Below are 20,371 nucleotides of genomic sequence, written 5' to 3'. Positions count from 1 at the left end.
TGAAATGGGAAATCTCTTGTGTTAATAACAGTGATAGTGACTTTCTTCTTCTTTTTCTTTATTTTTTAATAGGTCAAAAGTCCATTTGAACTAATTGGTATGGACTTGGTTGGCAAGCTTGTTGAAACAGAACAGGGGAACCAGTACGTCTGTGTAATTACGATTATTAAGATTAATTAAGATTACTGCACAAGACGGGCACAGGCGTATGCCATTAAAAAGAAATCTGCAGCGGAAGTAACTGGATGCTTGCTTAAATGCATTCTCGGCATCAAGAGGAGTCTATATGCGCCTTACCATCCCCAGACCAACGGTTTGGTGGAGAGGCTGAATGGAACAATACAGAGGTGATTAACACAACTAATAGCTTTTTATAATTTTGTTTGGCTTGTCAGTTAATGTTAAAGCCTAGCCAAATTGTGAGAAAGTAAAATCTTCCATACGTTTTTTGCTATATGTGTTTTTCAAATTTATGTTCAGAGCTCTGACAAAACCGGTGAGAGATAAAACCAACAACTGGGATCCAGTGATGTTGGGTCTGAGAACAAATAAGCAGCTAACAACACGCTTCTCTCCTTATTACCTGATGTTTGGCAGAGAAGCGCGTTATCCATCTGAGGTGGCTGAAAACTACAAGATTAACTGAACTTTTTATCTTTTTAACTTACAAACTTGCAAAACAACTTGTTTATGTGAACTGTAAGCAAGCTTAATTGTTCCTTATTGTTATTTGTTATATTGTTTTTAAAGGTTGATGGGGCCTTTGAAGTGGCTTTTTTCCAGAGGAAGAGGTGGCCGTGGATATACAGCGACAGGAGGACATCCTAAACATTGTCCAGGGAAACCAGGAGAAAGTTCAGAAAAGAACAAGGGCAAGAATGCAAACCCATAGTCAAAGCCTTCAGGTGGGAGACATGGTATGGAGGAGAAATATAAGAAGCCAGCAAAGGAAAGGGGGGGGGGGGAGTTGGACCCAGACTTCCTTGGACCATAACACCATTCAAAAAGTTGAGGGAAAAATTATTATTGTTGTTGTTGATAGTACAGGGAAAACTTTCAGCAAGGTCAACATTGATCACCTTAAAAGATATCAAAAGGAGAACCCAAGGATCCCAGAGAAATTGAGAGGATGCCCTTCAGTCTCTGACATCAGCTCCCCCTCACCTGCTTCCCCAACAACAGCCACCACCTCATCAACAGATTCAACCGCAGCACCCAGCTTCAAGCGCCACGCCACCTTCCGCCACCTCTTCTGGACTGGCTGCCACCTCATCCAATCCTGAAAAATGTAACCGCAAAAGGCAAACAATGATATTGTATTTTATTTGTCTATTTAAAAAGTCATCCAAAATATAAATCACAATCATTATAACACTTTTTCTTACTTAATCTGACATTGTAATGATCCACACTTCATCAGATTTAATACAATAAGTATTATCAATGTTTTTGGAAGTCAGTGGAAGATCCTCAAGATTTTTGAAAATTCAAATAGCACAGTTTGAATTATTTTTATTTATTTAGTGGGAATGCTGTTCAACAGCATTCCAACTATTGTTATTCAGTTCTTTATATACTTCTTCTTATTATTCCGTACGTTTTTTGGCTCTCCGTAACTTCTGCATACTTTCAGCTATTTAAACCATTCAACTTTTCAAATGTTCAGCTCTTTCAGCTAATGATGGGACTTCTTCAACTTTTTTTCTACTATTTATACTTTTTAAAATTTTAAGCTTTTTAACACTTTTTTTAACATTGAAGTGAATGAGAGCAGCCTTCAACTCCTTAAAATCTTCTTCAGCTCCCAAAATTTTCAGCTCCTTCATACTTTCACCTACAGACGCCAAACAAACTTTAAAATGTTCACAAAATATTCAGCTATCAGGCTATATCTTTTCAGTTTGATATCTTTAACAGTTTTTGTTAAAAAGCTGTTTAAGTTTAGTGATCATTTCAGGAAATTTTATCAATTAAACAGTGTGTGTTTTGCGTGAGCTAGAGTGGATGATGTCATAGCTAGAGGGTGAAGCTTCGAAAAAATTATCTTCGTCCCTTCTCAATAAATTGTTCTCACGCCCACAATATCTACTTGTCATACACAATTTATACATCAAAACGTAGGTATTTTTGTCTAGTCTCAGCCAATCTGCTCAGTTTTGTGATACGCCTTTTACTTTTGGCTGGTTGAGCTTCCAAATGACAAGAGGTCCATATCCTTCTCCATTGGCTCCAATGTTAAAACTCCTGGATATTTCCCAGCGAAACACTGAACGAACCACTTTTTAAACGGTAACCGATATGACCACATTTTAACGTTTATCCATATAAATTTTTATACCGATACGTTCACAAAGGCCTTGTGGTGCTCAGGATGACGTCATTTGACTGATAGCAGTTATCGTTTTGCCACTGTGAGGCTTTGTTTGAGAGCTCGCTCTCAGGGACTCTGAATAGCTGAAGCACAGCACAGCTGACAGATTCAGAAGGTGTTGCTCATCAACTTGATTACAGACATCAAAGCAAGTTTATAAACATATCCACTGGCCATTCGTTACCATGACAACACTTTCACAGACACACCCATATACTACAGGCAGTAATATGAACAGGAGTCTATACAGATACTACAGGCAGTAATATGAACAGGAGTCTATACAGATACTACAGGCAGTAATATGAACAGGAGTCTATACAGATACTACAGGCAGTAATATGAACAGGAGTCTATACAGATACTACAGGCAGTAATATATAGATCTATCCTTCCTTTCTCATTTTTGTTTTTTTTCTTCTTTTTTCCCCCTCCCCTTTTTTTTTTTTCTCCTCTTTGTTTTTTTTTTTTTTTTTTTTTTTTCCTTCCCTCCCTCATTCTCCGTCTCTCGCTGTCTCCTACACTACTTCTGTCTTCCTCCCTCTGTCTCCCTTCCTCCCTCTGTCTTCTTTCCTCCCTCTGTCTGTATCCCTCCCTCCCTCCTTCTTTTTCTTTTCTGTCTCCCTCACTCCCTCTCTATCTCCTTCCCTCCCTCTCTGTCTCTCTCCCTCCCTCCATCTCTCTCTTTCCCTCTCTCTCTCTGTCTCTTTTTCTTTACCTCTACCTCTCTCTCTATCTCTTTCTCTTTCTCTCTCCCTGTCTCTCTCTCTCTCCTTCTCTCTTCATCCCTCCTTCTCCCTCCCTCTCTTCCCCCCTCTCTTCCTTTCTCTCTCCATCTCTTTCTTTCCCTCTCTCTCTCCCTCTCTATCCCCCTCTCTCTCTCTTTCCTTCTCTTTCTCTCTCTTTGTCTCTCCCTCCTAGACCTCACAATGTTCTACATATTTTGTCATTTTTCAACTTTTGAAGCCAACAGTTCAGTTTAGCGTCAACTTTTAGCTTTTTAATGAAATTCATACTTCTTAAAACGATTTCTACTTTTCTACTACTCTCACTACTTCAACTACTACAAACATTCACTGGCCAGTCGTTACCATGACAACAGATACACACCCAGATACTACAGGCAGGAATATGAACTTTAGTCTGTCTTCTCTGTTCTATTCTCTTTTTTTCTTCTTTTTCTTTTTTCTATTTTTTTCTTTTTTTTTCCATCTGCCTCTTCTCTCTCCTCTCTATCTGTCCTCTCTCTTTTTCTTCTCTCTCTCTCTCTTTTTCTTTCACTCTCTCTATCCCTCCTTCTCCCTCCCTGTCTCTACCTCCCCCTCTCTTCCTTTCTCTCTCTCTATCACTCTCTTTCCCTCTCTCTCTCTGTCTCTTTCTTTCCCTTTGCCTCTCTCTCTCCCTCTATCCTCTCTCTCTCTTTCTCTCTCTATCCCCTTTGTCTCTCCCTCGCTCTCCTTCTCTTTCTCTCTCTTTCTTTCCCTCTCTCTCTCATCCCCCTCTCTCTCCCACCCTCCCTCCCTCCCCCCCTCTCTCTCTCTCTCTATCTCTCTTGTTTGTTCTATTCAATGGATATAGCTGATAATAAGTCTTTTTAGTCAATTTATTGAAACTTCCACTTTTGACAGTTTTACAGTTTAGCTTACCGCTTTTCTACAAATGTATTTCAAGAAATTATTTTATTATTATATATTATATTATATTTTATTAGTGGTGTTCTTCAACTTTTCAATGAAATTCATATTTATTGAACCAATTTCCACTTTTTCAACTATTCTTCAGCTTCAGCTAAAGACCTCACAATGTTAAAAACTTTTATAGCCAACAATTCAGTTTAGCGTCAACTTTGAACTTTTTAACGATTTCCACTTTTTCAACTATTCTCACTACTTCAACTTCTTCTTACGGATTTGAGCTATTCATCCAGTTAGCTTTAGCAATTCAGCTATTCAGCATTCCCACGCATTTTCTGCAGGAAATGCATTTTCTAGTTATTTATTATTATTTTCTTTGGTATGTGTTATTCTGTATTTTACATATAATTAAATTGTTTTACATCTTAATCCTCTACACAAAATGCACTGTTGTGGATAGTTGTACTACCATATTATTTTTTTCTTTGTAGTAGGTGTGACTGAGGCTTGGGAAGGCAAAGATTTCCAATTACTGCTGTCAAGAATTGAGCAGTACAAATTGTTCTATTGGGACATTAGGAGGACAAGTCCCAATCAGAAACTTGAGAGTGAGTTATGCATGAAAACTTCTTTTGGTCTTCAGTTTTCCAGTTATCCAAAATCTAGACCAACAGGCTAACAGTTCACTTGTGTAATCTTAGGTGATAAATGCATACCTCTACCAACTTGTCACCAAACACAATAACAAAGGAGGGAAGCAGGCAATGTTCATCGACTCATACCCAATGACAAACATTTGGAACCGTAAAACAACACAAATGAAGGTATAAGAGCTTTTTTGTACTGATGATCATTGAACCAAGTTGACTGTGGTTTGCTAATCTAATCTGTTTTTTTCATATTATTTTATTTTAAGTTTATTAATCCAACATCGTCATTATGGGTCATTCTTGGAGCAGTTCATGAGCCAGGCCATTGGATATTTGCAGTGAGGCACATTTTTGATTTTCTCATCATGTTTGTTTTTATTATATTTTTCAAAGCACACTCCTGGCTTAACATATGCAATAAATGCACTATGATTTCCTATAACATTTATAGGCCATTTCCCCAATGGAACGGAGGAGCCTTGTGCTTGACTCACTTGGCAACGCAGCATCGAAAGTAAAACAGTGTTTGGAGTCCACAAGGTAACTCTTGTGTTACATGATGTCCGGTTTGTCTTGTTATGAAGTCCAAGGTAAATCTTTTGTACGTGCCTAAAATAAATACTAACTTTCTGTCTTCTTCTAAGGTCATTCATGAGACTGAAGGGGTTTAATGTTTCTAGGTGGACAGCAAACACAGTAAAGATGCCACGTCTTGTGGAATATCTGTCTTGAAAGTAAGCGTACTTCCCCATACTCTGAAAGATTGCATTGCATTTTACTTCAAACATGGATGATTGATGAAACAGGTTTTATTCCAACTATGGATTTACATTAAAACCAAGTTTGATAAAGTAATTGAGGCCTACAGAAAGGAGGTGTTGTCACATTTTTATTTAAAAAAATTTTTAAAAAAAAAAAAAAAAACAAAAAAAAAAAAATTTTTTTTCACCCAAAAGCAAGGGAGAGAAAGAAAAAAGGAGGGAGAGCCTTGCTGAATAGACGGGTATGTTTACACTTTCAAAGCTTTTTCTCTTAACATAATCAGGATTTTCAAATATCCTAAGAATGTGTAAAGGGAATTCAAATATCTTTAGTATATTGCACTCATTGTATATTTTAGCTGTTTCTCAATGTCAAGGATCCTTCCTTGGTAGGACTAGTCCTTCCAAGGAAGGATCCTTCAGAGGCTAGGCCAGGCTCCTCTTTACCATTCGGAGAACACGTACAATGGAACAGGCTACCAAGTGCACGTTATTGCGTCATTATGTCAGTGAAAAGGCCCGCCTTCGGCCCGCCTCCCGCACTGAGATTCAACAGTGGACAGAAATGGATGTGCTACTGATTTGTTTACAGGGTATATGCAGGAATCTTGAAGTTAATTTTAAGACTTTTTCAAGAACTTCTCAATATTTTTTAATACCTTACCGCCACTTCAAGCTGTAACCATTAACATCAGTGATACTTTTAACTTAACAGTTTTAGTTTGTGATAAAGACTATAGACCACTCTGATACAAAAAAATCAAATAGGCTGGGATAGTAAATCAAAGCAAAGTTTATTAAAAAACAAAACAAAACTTTGCTCCACCCTCAACAACAATCATGCTGACATGTGCCTCAGTTCTTCTGATTTTGTTCCCAGCAGCTTCTCAGTTTGGACCAATTCGTTCCATTTTTCTTTACTACGTCTTCTGAGGATGTTGGACTTCGTGATCAGTTGTGCCATTAATGTCCCAGATTTCCCCTCTGCCTGCTCGGCTAACTTATCAGCATCTGTTTGGAGGGAGTCGCACACCTCTGTCAGAACCGTTCGTTTCCTTTTCAGGTCTTCTATCTCCTCTTTGCACTGCTTTTCTTTTGAGGTCCTGTGTGGAACTCTGTTTCTTCTTCCTTTCATCTTCCAGGTAACTCCTGTACCTTGACCTTGCACAGGCTACTGAAGCCATGAGCTCCTTTGTGAGAGGCACCTTCAAAACACCCCCACAGACACTGATCTTGTCACATATCAGCCTCAAAGCTTCCATCGACTTTTCAAGGATGTTGCATGTTTCAACCTCCTTGTTGATGGAAAACCCTCTTTCCACCATGGCTTGTCCGTGAGACAGAAGTAGAAGGCTCTGAGAAAACTTATATAGCTCTGGATAAGACTTGCTGAGGGCTGAATGCAGGAAGACATCAAGTCGCTCCTTCAGTGGCTGGAAGGAGGAGAATCTCTCATCTCTCGCCTCAAGAGAGAGAAAGCTCTGGAACTGTTGTATGATTACATCACCTGGAATAAGAGAGAAAAAAAAAAAATTACAAATAGGTAAAATATAATTCAAGTAATTTTATTAATCTTTCATCGGAAAAATACACAGCACAGCGTCTGTACACATAAAAAGGTAAGCAGTGTACTGTAGATATCTTCTGTGTTGAAAAAAATCTTAGACACTTTCACACTAACACAACAGTAACTTCTTCTCTCCCTAAGTTTTTCCTACCAGCAGAGACGCCTCCTGCCAACTTCTTGTCCTGCAGCATTGTTTGTACTACAGTCTTAATCTTTGTGAGGGACCCTTCTACATCGCTGTGCATTCTTCTGGGGTCCAGACATCCAATGGCCCTGACCACTGGAATTTTCAGGGGACTTTTCACCTGCACTTTCTGAACAATCTTAACCAGGCCCTGCATGCACTCTTTCCTGAAGGTGAGAACTAAAAGCTCACCTCCCCTGCTTCCTGGCTTGCTCTGAAGTGCCTGACAAATAAGCAACATAGACGTTAAACATAGAATGTAAATGATGAAGAAGGTAAACTTAATCGTCTAAAAATAAGTTTCTCCATGTCGGCAAAAATAATAATAATAATAATAATAATAATACAAACAGCAGAATAAAATTTAAAAATTGTACTAGTTGCATTGGTGTACAGAGAACAAAAATCCCTCCCTGAAAAGAAAATAGTCAATATCAAAATTACCTTGATGGCAGATTCAGCACCCAGTCCTATGTCAACATTCTTGTAGGATACCCTATTCACTTCATCAGCAACGTCAATTTTGGTCAGCCTCAGGGAAGTGGCATCTTGCAGGAGCTCTTGCTTTACAAACCGCCGCAGGAGACTCTTAAAAGGATATAAGTAATCAGTGACAGAACCATCCTACTAGCCTACCATTAAACAGATCATTCTTCTTACTGCTTCTTTCTAATCATGAAAAATGTTGGTTTAAAATATGTGTTATGAATTTATGTATTAATTTTATATTGTGTTATTGTGAACAAGAGGAACAAATAAAATGAAAGGAAATAATTGGTGTGTGTGTATGTGTTTGTTGGCATCCAGGTTTTATCTCAAGTGAGTTCTATGTAACAATCTATGTAAAACTGCACACATTGCATTGATTTTACAGAGTTGTGGACCACCACACATCCACGGGTAGATAGTTGAATTAGGCCCTATTGTAATGATTACCTTCAGCAGCTCACTCAAATCTTTGGCAAAGAAGGGCAGAACTGGCTCATCAGTTTGATAGTTGGTCAGGAAGAGGCTAAAGGTCCTGGATATTGCCAGGAAGAACTGGAGCTTGGCAATCATGAGGGGATCCGCTTGTGCTGCCTCAATGGTGTCGTAAGAGGCAGTACTGGGGTTTGGAAGCTTCTTCTGCTTAACAGCATCTACGTACATCATGACCATTGGCCACACTTGAACTGCCCTCTCTGCCACGGGGACATTTTCAATCCACCTATGCAAAAATGGACAATGTCAGCCCACTCCAATTTCATTTCACTTTATTGTTGCAAAATAAAAACACAGACATTTTGGGCCAAATCCTTTTGCAATGTGTATGGCAAACAACTCTCAACCAACCTGTGGCCACAGAATGGTAGCGGAAAGGAGGTGGACCCAGTCAAGGCAGTAAAATCTTCCCTCCTAGCTGGAACATTATGAAAGAGGTAGTGGAGTGCTCGAAGGAGCTTGTCCATCTGCCACATGGTAAAGCCTGCCTTCAGTGCATTGTGGAGGGTGTGAAGCCCACAGCTTCCAACATTAACCAGATGAGCACCATACAGCTCAGCATGCTCAGTCTGGAGGAGGTCTGCAAGCTTCAAGTTGACATTTGGGCTGTCCATACTGATGGAGAGAAGCTGCCTCATATTCAGTTTTGCAACACATTCCTGAGAATAAACACAACAGCAAGTATATTAATGGCAATATTCCTTTTATGTTTATTTTTGAATACACTGGCATTCAGTAAGGTATTAGCCTGATTTTCACTCATATTATATGTGAAATGGTTATAAGAAACAATGTTTTTGGTGTGCAAATTCCTGGAGCAAAAAATACAATATTAGCACACCAATATGTTTTTATAAGTGAAACAAACAAGTGGTACTAACAAACATGAGTGAATGTTCTTCACTGTACATCCAGGTAATGTGCTCCAATTACTTCCAAGCCATTCAAGCTAAACTGAACTGCTAGTCTGGTCAACCAACTTCACTCTGAACCAACTTCAGACAATTTGCTAGTCAAAGAACCCACAGCAACCACACACACGCATAATCAAATACATGTACGCACGTGCACGCACACACGCACACACGTGCATGCAAGCACGCAAACACATACAAATCTCAGATCTACACAACAGTTACCTTTATCAAACCACTGTGTGTGTCACATTTATACATGTTTATACTTTCTGACAGACAACAAACCTCTTTATCATCCATGGCTCCTCCTCCCCAACCCCATCAACCTGTTTTTAGTCACTTGCCACATCCCAGTCTCATCTATTAATCTACACTTTAGCCACACGATTGTCCATAAGTATCAAAATTGAAGATGAAATGCTAGTAAGTTAACTTACTTTGATGTGATGCAACAGGTCGACAGCTTTTCCGTGTCCCAAGAATTGAGAGCCAAGGTACCTAGCCAGAACAGATCTTTATTAATATGACACTCCTCAAAACACACACGTAACAGGTTGAAAATGAAATAAATAAAAATATAGTATATAGAGTATATATAATATATAGTACTAAGCAGGAGGTACCTAGATTGGACACGGTCATCTTCCCAGAATCGAATGTGGACATCAAGCTGTTTCGTTTTTGTTGACTGGTTGAGCGACTCGTCAAACATTAAAAGAAACTGGCCAGCGTTGTTGATGGTGTTGATGAGCTCCTGCTTGAAGTGTGGTGCTAACCCGAATCGTATGATGTATCCAGTTTTGTCCTTGCCACAAGTGAACGACTTTGCTATATCCGAATCTGGAAACATAGCCTTGAAAACTTCAGCCAAGTTTTCGTTTGAGTTCAGTGAATGGTGTTTCTCCGCTGTGTGGAGACACCACAACACCTCAGCACGCAGTGTTGCTGTGCCTCCCAGAGCCACTCTGATGTCGGCTGCAGATGATGAGGAAGCAGAGACAGCCCGGGTCGTAGCTGTAGCTTCAGGTGCGACTGCCGGTGGCGTAACGACGTTGGCACTAGGTTGTGGTGGTGCAACGCGATTACCACAGAAGCTAGCGATGGAGAGCTGCCGCTCTCGGCGGCTAGCAGCGGCTTTGTGGCTAGCACAACACATGTGGGACTTTAACGAGTTAATGCCCATTGACACAATACTTTTTTTTTTCTTGCATAATGTACAATATGCCTCCCTGACGTTCCCCTCGACTGGCTGCAGCCACTCTTTGAAGTCCGGCATTTCCAGCTAGGACGCTGCAAATTTACACTTCCCCATTCTGTTCATGCGTTCACCAACCTTCTCTTAAAACATTTCGGTGCGTTGTAATACGCACTGGGAACGCCAGAGCGTACATTGTGCTTTTGAACTTCCGCCCGCCTGCCCGCTCTGGTGCTCTCAGAGGCAATTTACGAACGCACCCACAATAGCCTAGTTTTTTATGTACCTGTTCGTTTTTTTAATAAAAATGACTAAATTCACACACTTTTACGATGTTTTTGGGACTCAAACTGTTGGACAGATAATTCAGAAAAAATACTTTCAAAATTTAAGACTTTATAAAGCCGTGATAAGACTTTTTAATACTTTTTAAGGGTCTTAATTTTCCCAAAATTGATTTATCACCTTTTAATACTTTTCAAGACCCGCGGATACCCTGGTTTACTGTACAGCATCTTTGCTGAGATGGAGGAGGAGTTGGTGAGGGAGCATCGGCGTCAGGCTGCCCGCAGGAGGAGGAGGCTAATTTGTTGCCACCTCTGCCGTCAAAGACGTGGGATGGTAAGTGACGTTAAAACATGAATAAAGGGTGAATAAGTAACATTACACTAATAGGCTAACGTTAGCTCCTGATTTAGCAATGTTTTCTTTTTTTACAACCGCTATTATATTATGTCAATACATTTTAAACTCATGGGAGTTAACGTTATTTGTCATCACCGTATGGAGAAAAATCACTACTATGGCATTTAAAAATCTTAAATGCCATAGTAGTGTGTGGTTATACTACTATCACTTACTACAGTTGCTTGGTACTTATATTTAACGTTACTATTAGTTTTGCTGTTTTACGGTTGTAATGTAACGTTAAGCTTATTGACTTAACGTTCTAGCTTTTAAAACTAATGCGGTGGTAAAATATGTGATCAACAATATGTGATCAACAAAAAAAAAGCCTATATGAAGTAAAATTGACAAGGTGAACAGATGCTGTTAATGAACCAGTAAAAGGGAACAGGTTTAAGTCCCCCCCCCCCCTGCAAATCAGTTTTGTGATGATATGTTTAATAGTTTTACAAATATTAAATAAATGGCAAAACTGAAATCATACATAACCCTTCCTATATTCTTCATGTTGCACAGACGCGGCACTACTGTGCCATTAATGCCACGGTACCGGTGCTGCAACGGTACTATGGAGGGGAGGACACCCGCCCGGACTTCAGGCTGGGCAGAAACACCATGCAGCACCTGATGGTGGTCCTGAAGACCGACAGGCAGCATGGGTGGGGGCCGACCCTGGAGACACTCGTGTTCCTGTTCTGGCTGGCCACCGGGTCAGCCTACCGAGTTGTCTCCAGGGTCTTCTGTATGCCTCTACCCACGGTGCACAGGGTGGTCCACAGGATGGTGGATGAGGTGGTAGCTGTGCTCCCTCAGTTCGTCAACTTCCCCCACACACAGGAGGAGCTCCAGGTGGTCGGGGATGGCTTTGCACGGTTGGCTCATCAATGGGCATTTGAGAAGGCAGCAGGGGCAGTGGATGGTTGCCACATCCGAATTAAATGTCCTGGCGGCCGTGATGGTCACGACTACAACAACAGGAAACTCTTCCCCTCTGTGGTGCTCCAGGCAGTCTGTGACCATCAGGGTCGCTTTATGGACATCTTTGTGGGTTACCCAGGAAGCGTGCATGATGCACGCATCCTAAAGAACAGCCCCATCTACACTAGGGGGACTTACCCTCCACCTGGGTATTTCCTCCTAGCTGATGGTGGCTACCCATGTCTACAGGAACCCCTGGCCCTATCACACCATATAAGAGGCAAGTGAGAGGCATGGCAGAGCAACGGTTTAATTATCATCATTCCAGAGGTCGCACAATCATTGAGCGTGCCTTTGGAATGATGAAAACCCGCTTCAGGTGCATCTTTTTAGAAGCACTTGAAGTACATCCAGTGTTTGTCCCTAAGGTAATAAATCATTGCAATATTTCTGTAATGAATTTCTTAATCAAATCATAATATCCTACTCAAAAACAACAGTTAAAAGTTACAACTGCTAAAGTCACACTACATCTTCTGTTTTTTTTCATATCTCAACAAAGTCTTGTCTTCTTTTGCTCTGCCTTGTGCACAGGTGGTGACAGCGTGTTGCGTTTTACACAACATTTGTGTTGGTGTTGGGGATGAGCTGGAAGAGGCTGTGGAGGATGACGACAACCAGCCACCTCTGGAGCGCGATGGTGGGGAGAGCCGGAGTGGAGCTGCTTGGCAAGCCGCGCTGACCAACGAGGTGTCTGCACTGCATGAGGCACCTCTGGACCATGATTATTTTTCCCAGGTGAATAATTATAAGTGTGGAAGATGACACAAGTACATAACATAAATTATTTTGTTTCTATGACTATTAAGACATAACATGCTTCAAAGTTACCAGCTAGCAATTATCCTCAAACTACTGTAACACTGTAACCAACATATGAAGTCATTTAACAACACCATTGGTAAACACCCATACACAGTCAAGAAGGTACATTACTAGTACATTAAGTACATTTAATTTACCTTCTTGATACAATATTAAATATGCTGCAACTGTTTTAGATACGTTAGATACAATTATCATCTTACAGGACAGATTAGATTACCACTGGACTAACCTAAACTTTCTTCTTCTGTCTGCAGTCTTGAAGCAGCAGCAGCGCCGGCAGCTGTAGCTGATGGCCACTTCTTGTTGTTGGTCTTGTTGTATATAGTTGTAAATGTTTAAGTTGTTGTATATAGTTGTAAATGTTTAAGTTGTTGTAGATAGTTGTAGATATGAGAATGTTATGAGAATGTTGTTTGAATTGTTTTGCTTCATGTATATAGTTGTCAATATTTAAATGTTTAAATAAATAATTTTTTGTAACCAAGAAGAAATTAATTTTTGTAGAGCTTGGAATACCTAACCACAAAACGTTGTAAGGGTGAAGATATTGTTCAATACATTGTTCTAGGCTTCACATGCTAGTTATTTGTTACTTACCAAGTTGTTTCTATTGCAGTCTAAAGAACAATACGCTTTTTAAAAATGGACATAGACAGTTTATATTAAATAATTAAAAAAAGGGCAAAGACAAAACCAGTTAAATTTAATTTACTTTATTTTTTTATTTTTCCGCCAACCTCTCCAACAATGAAAAAAATCTATTTGACCTCTATCTGGCCTCTGTTCCCTGCTCTCTCTCTGCTGCTGCTGCTTGTGGCTATCTCCTCCTCCTCCTGCTCCTCCTCATCTCTCCCTTCCTCTACCTCTTGTGCAGTGCTTGGCCCTGGTTTGTCCTCTTGGATCGAGGCAATAAGGCAGGGGGGCGAGACTGCCGCAGACTGCCCTAATGCCTCGTCCATGAGGGCAAACCAGGGCCAAGTTGCTGCCGTCGCCTTGCCATCTTCTGTCCCCTGACCTGTAGCAGGACACTTGCATTCCTACAACATTGACGATCAAAAGGTTGTTGTGATGATGTATTACTGCTATAGTACACAACACTGCATCTAAACTTACTGTCAGCTGGCCCAAGTCTGTCAGGTTTACATCCAAGGCTTACTTCAAAAATCACAAGTTACATTAAGATGTGCATAACAATTATGTCCATACATTAATACCCCAAAGTACAATATCTCCCACCTTGTACTTCGTCTTCAGATTGTCCCACTTCTTCTTGGCCTGGGCGTGGGTGACACTCCCTCCAATCCCCATCTTCTCCAAAATAAGCCTATGTGAATGAGGGGGGAATAAAAAGCAGATTACACAGCTATTACTTCTGAACATTAAACAACAGTGTAGCTTCTCACCGATATCCCTCCCCCCGGTAAACAGCTGCTGTTTTTCCTTAGTCCCTGTCAAAAAAGATGAGAAAGCTCTCAGTATAATGCTGTGGATGGTATAATGTTAACGTTACATTAGTCTGTACAACTTATCTAGTGATTTATAAAAGAAATGCCGGTGACGGCAACCAAGCTAACAACTGTTAGCTAATATGACAGGTCCGGTTCGGTTCAGTTAGCTAGCTAGCTAGCCTACCGTTAGCTCGTGAGGTATCTAGCTAATTATCAATAGCAATTTGTACTGGCATTTAAACATTAAACTTTATTTTTATGTACTACCGTTTTAACAAATGTACGGTAACGTTAAATACTATACTAAAGATACTTACATTTAAAAGCATATTACCCCGTCACTCCGCTTAGGTCCGCCATTTTTTTTTTTACGAGCTGGCAAAGCTGTGCGCATAGGATTGTGGGTGATTTGGGAGCGCGAAGGATACACTCATGCATCCTTTGCCGTCTATGGGAAATTCTCTGAACAAAGGACTCAGTCCTTGGTGGGATTCGGAGGATCCTCGACATTGGAACGGTCCTTCGACGGACGTCGATGACGTAGCATCCTCCAAATTCTGGCTTCGAAGGATCCTTCCTTGACATTGAGAAACAGCTTGTGTCAAGGATAGCTGTCAATTACATATATGTTGTGCAGTGAAAGGCCTTGCAGTCTCTTGTTGATGCATTATTATATCTTCTCACTGCATGAAAAGTGGGATTTTCGTCAGTAAGCGGCACTGTAGCTTGTCGTGGAAGTTGCCGTGAATTGACGTGGGCCTTGCTTGGCAGTTGTCTCCCCCCATGACCCCCCTGCCCTCAGTGGCGATTCTACATTGAATTACACCCCGGGCGAGACCCCCTTTAAATTTTAAGAAAATCTCTGGTATAAATAGATCAGGCTCAGTATAGCCTAATTATAGACTTAAATTTGAGCTTGAATTAATTTATTTAATGAAAGTATGATTGATTACTGTGTATGTCATTACACTATCAGAAATAAAGGTACAGTGAGGGTACAATTAAGTTCTTTAAGGTACAAATTTCACAAATGTACCATCAAAGGTACAAACATGTCTCCAGCTGAGTACAAATAAGTACCTTTCCAAAGGGTACACAATGAATTATGCATGCTGAAAGGTATATATACATTCACAAATGTACCATTAAAGGTCCTATCGTGTTCCCATGGGGTACTAAGAAGTACCTATCAGGTATACATCCTGTAGGGTACAAAAAAGTACCTTATTCAAGTCAAAAGGTACACTTCCTGGGGGGTACTAAGAAGTACCTTTTTAAGTGACAGGGTACACAATACTCTGGGGTAGCAGCTACTTATACGTGCCTTTTCTAAGAAGGTACACATGAAATTGAGGGCTTGGAACCAGAGGGGCGTAGTAGGGCTAAGTGGCATTTGACAAACTTTACAGCAGAGCCAAAACAAAATTTGACCACAATTCAATCAACTGTATTTATGAACTTTCAACCCAGATATTGCATTCACAGACATACTGATATGATACTAAATTGACAATATTATGACTGGTGGGGGTGTTATCTTTTGCAAGGCTTTTTTTCGTGCCGGTATTGTGGTATTTTTCTTTCACTCGGATTGGCGGCACTCACTGGAGCCTGCAGGACGCTTGCCAGTTCAAAAATGGCCTGTCAACTTTATCCTCAGATGAGCTGATCCAAACATTGATAGAAGATGGTTTAACTATGACAGATGAAGAAGCGCAGAAATTCAGAGGTGAGTAAAAACTGTCGTTAGCTAACGTACATTTGAATGTGACACTTGCGCCCCGCTGACTAAAGCAGGCTGATCAGCATTTGCTAACGTTAGATCAAGCTAACGTTATATTGGGACTTATTTGTAAGTTACCACTAACGCTCGTTAGATGTAGTTGTAAAGATTGTAAAGAAGAAAGCATAATGTTAGCTGACCTTAGCTAACGTTTGCCAGTCAATTCAGCTGGCTAGCTAGCTTACAGTTGGCTATAGCTATCGTTAGCTAGCTCGTGTCCCTCGTACAGCCAACGTACTCAAATGAAAAGTTGAGTTAAAGTTAAGTTGATGCCCAAATAGTGCTGCAGCTATGTAGATAATAAAATATGTAAGTGTTTAGTGTACGGGTATTGTATATTTATAAGTTGAAGGTGTTGGATGATGTTCGATTCCATTTGTGCACGTGGAGCTGTGTAACACAGTTTAACGTTAAAAGATGGTGTCTATGTTGTGTGGAATTCCCGGGTCTTGTTCTCTACGGCAGTGTTTCTCAAACCTTATTTCAATATTGTACCCCCTTTGAATTGCTTTTTTAAGCCAAGTACCCCCTGACCAGTGCAAAACAATTTTGGTAGAAAAAAAGTTTATATAAAGAGGAAGAATACAGTGCCGGCAGTGATAGATTCACTAAACAACACCCTTTTTTAAACAAAAACATTTAAATGCTACATTTTAAATGTTTAGAATCCATCACTTAATTCATTCATTATTATAGTATAATTATTTTAGGAATTATGCATGACATATTTTTAAATTAGCATTTTTGCAAAAGATTCATGTACCCCTAGGGTACAAATTAAATCTGTGGGAATTTTACCCATAATGCATGAGTAATGATCAAATTCAATGTTCAATCAATTACACACACATGCTTACTACCTATACATGCACTAATGGAGAGATGTCAGAGTGAGGGAGCTGCCCATGGAAAGGTGCCCCGAGTAGTTGGGGAGATCGATGCCTTGCTCAAGAGCACCTTGGCAGTGCCCTGGAGGTGAACTGGCACCAGCTACCAGTCCACCACCATACTTTGGTCCGTATGGGGAATTGAACCAGTAACCCTCCAGTTCCCAACCCAACTCCCTACTGACTGAGCTAAATTTTGACATTGTTAACAGTTACTTCTGAAACACGTTGAATAACTTTTGCCACGTTTACACGTGGATGGCTATTTTCATAAACAGACATTTCAACCTCTCCGTTTTAAAAAATAACATTGTGCACAGCTGTCAGTTTTCAGTAAAGTGTTCGTTTTCATGTACCCGTGTATATATGCTGTCAATGCAGTCAAGAGCATGCCAAACCTGTAGGTGGCAGTGTAACGAGAAGCTCAAGCCCACGTTAGCCAATTAGAATCCCGAAAATAGCAACAACAGCAACGAATCACTTCCTCTTTCTCTCTCTCGGCTGACACTCTTCCTGCTTCTTACAGTGCAGACGCTCTACTGCTTGCTCCTGCTTCTGCTTGCATATTTCTGCTGATAATCTTGCTTTTCCTCTGAGAGAAACTATGAGCAGCGGCTCTTGGATACTTATAAATCACTGGACTATACATTTTTTGTAGACATAGTAGGCTACTGTCATATTTGAACATTTTTCTGTGTGAGCGTGGCCTACCAATAGCTTAAGCCTGTCCTAAAGTGACTGTAGCTAAAGCTAATTAGCAGCAAGATGCCACCCTTCTCCATAGAGGACTACTACAAACTCCTTCAGAAGATTGCAGTTCTGGAAACCAAAATTTACTGGTTAGAAGTAAACGTGGAAGTGAACAGATCATGTGGAAATGACACCATTTTACCAGTGACCCAAAACAATGGACAAAAGCATGCTAACACACGGCTAACTAGCACCAGCAAGACCACAAAGAAACAAGAGGGCTGTGGAACGGATAATAAATCAACAAGTGGCAGTCCTCCCTGGAACTCTTTTGGTGCAAAGCCTAAGAGTAAATCATTTTCCTGGGAAATGGGAGGACGACTAACGGGCAGAGCACAGCGCCCTGAGATTTGTGATACGACCGGCTGGCCTGCATTACCACCCAGGCAGAGCGCCTCTTCAACCCCTGTACTTAGCAGGACACAGTCGTGGACAGCTGCAAAAGGGAAAATCAGCAACAAAATGCCTCCCCAACAACTGAGTGTGCAGGTGAAGAACAGATTTGCTCCTCTGCTGCAGGACCCTGGACATGACCTGGATTACGTCTCATCGTCACACAGCAGGGTAAGGACTGAGAGCAATTCTAAAAGTAAAAAGCTACAGGGAAAGCTAACAACTGGGCCCCAAACTCTGATTGTGGGTGACTCTGCTGTGAAAGATATAAAAAGCGTAGTAAAACACCAAAATACTCTGTTTTCCCAAAGACATGGTGTCTGACTTGGCCCAAAGAATCCAGGATATCATAGCAGCACACCCAACTGTGAAGAACATTATACTGCATATAGGGTCAAATGATGTTGTAAAGCAAGAGTCTGAAGTGCTGAATCGTGACTTTATGAATCTGCTGAACGCAGTCAGCTCCCTAAATACAAAGGTGTTTATCAGTGGCCCTATACCGCCAGTCAGAGGAGGAGCTGAGAGATTCGGCAGACTGTTGGCACTGAACAGATGGCTTTCAACTGTACCAACAACCATTCTCTGCAGTTCATTGACAATTTTAACATTTTCTGCAGACATCTTTTTAAAGCAGATGGACTATTCCTTAACAAGTCAGGAGTAAAGCTGTTCACCTCTAGCCTACTTTACTTTCTGCGCCACACATCTGCTCCCTTGGCCAAGGACATGAGACAAGATGAACCAAAACAAGAGGAAGACACAACAAAGTGCGGCAGTGAGCCACCACAGCCCCCACCTGAGCAAAGATTTGACCATGGAGACCAAAGAAGCGAGATGAGAAATTCTCAACCCCCATCTCACCGTCCAACACTCCTCAAACCCCCTTGGACAACCACGACAGCTTTGAGGACCTCTTTAAGGATTACGCTCTCCCCCTCTCTCTTCTTCCCCATCCCCATGTTGGAGTTCACTGACCAGATGAAGCAGCTGGTAAATGCTGGAACCAAGTATGCCCCCCTTCCTTCTCCCATCGTAAAACGCCAGGCACCTCTGCCCCCTCAAGGATGGCAGTTAACTCCTTCTCCCCAAACTGATAAGGATGCTTGTGTGCAAAATGCAGCAAGCGTTAACTGATATGGGCCGGGTCCAGGCTGCATGCCTAGTAGCACTCATGACTCTTTCCAAGACAAGCCTGGGCCCTGCGTATTAGATTCTTCCACAATTTATGTTGTGATAGGTAATAGAAAAAGAATGGCGAATAAGCACGTAACTGCAAACTTTGCAAATTTAGCATCCATTCCTCGTCAGCCACAGTCTGTCCCAAAAAATGAAAACGCACTAACACTAGCCCTACTAAACGTTAGGTCTTTGGCGGGTAAATCTTTTTAAATCAATGATTTTATTATCAAGCACAATCTGGATTTTATGTTTTTAACTGAAACCTGGTTGGACCATAATAACAGTGCTGCTGTTCTCATTGAGTCAGCCCCCCCTAACTTTAGTTTTATGAGTGAGAATAGAGTGAATAAGAAAGGAGGTGGAGTCGCCATTTTGTTTAATGACTCATTTCAATGTACGCAATTATCTTACGGAAATTTTGCTTCTTTTGAATATGTGGCTCTTCAGCTAAGATCCTCCCCTCAAGCTCTACTTCTAAATATCTACAGGCCACCTAAATACTGTGCATCCTTCTTTGACGACTTTACTGAACTGCTGTCTATAATTTGTATTAACTTTGACCGTGTAATTATTGCTGGTGATTTTAACATTCATGTTGACAACCCCCAGGACAGAGGGACCAAAGAACTGTGTTGTGTTTTTGAGAGCTATGGACTGACTCAGCATGTGACACAGCCCACGCACAATAAGGGGCACACTCTGGACTTGATTATCACAAAGGGTCTGAACATTTCCAAGGTTGTGGTGACTGATGTTGCTCTCTCTGATCATTCCTGTGTTTTCTTTAACGGCACTATCTCTGTGCCAAAAAGTGTTCAAACAAAGTTAATCAGAAAACGGTATATCACTGAAAACACCAGTGAAAAATTCATTCAGCTTTTCTCCTCTACACCCGCCCATACTACGGGGGGGCCCTCAGTCACTGAGCTTGTAGATAATTTCAACTGTAAAATTACGAATGTTATTGATGCTATTGCTCCCACTAAGATCAAGCTGTCTCTGGTAAGAAAAGATCTCCATGGAGAAATTTTATAGTTGTGAGAACAGAAAAAAGAGAGTGTCGAAAAGCTGAATGCAGTTGGCGAAAATCTAATCTCCAGGTCCATTATAACACTTATAAAGAGAGACTTCGCATTTATAATCTGGAACTAAGAAATGCAAGGCGGTCCTTCTTC

At 40.9% G+C, this 20,371-nt stretch overlaps 2 long non-coding RNA genes across 2 annotated transcripts; one reads left to right on the top strand and one right to left on the bottom strand.

The window, feature by feature from the left end:
• Nucleotides 1-264: 264 nt before the first annotated feature.
• Nucleotides 265-891, top strand: LOC120555749. Its single transcript, XR_005638747.1, has 3 exons — nucleotides 265-347; nucleotides 481-619; nucleotides 751-891. It is a non-coding gene; the product is annotated as an uncharacterized LOC120555749 (long non-coding RNA).
• Nucleotides 892-6,191: 5,300 nt separating this feature from the next.
• On the bottom strand, nucleotides 6,192-10,009 carry LOC120567408. The gene is made up of 2 exons (XR_005640566.1): nucleotides 9,689-10,009; nucleotides 6,192-6,427 (listed from the first exon to the last, which is right to left on the bottom strand). It is a non-coding gene; the product is annotated as an uncharacterized LOC120567408 (long non-coding RNA).
• Nucleotides 10,010-20,371: the final 10,362 nt, after the last annotated feature.

Source organism: Perca fluviatilis, chromosome 1, assembly GCF_010015445.1.
Source record: "Perca fluviatilis chromosome 1, GENO_Pfluv_1.0, whole genome shotgun sequence".
NCBI lineage: Eukaryota > Metazoa > Chordata > Actinopteri > Perciformes > Percidae > Perca > Perca fluviatilis.
This window is presented reverse-complemented; position numbering and strand designations above follow the sequence as displayed.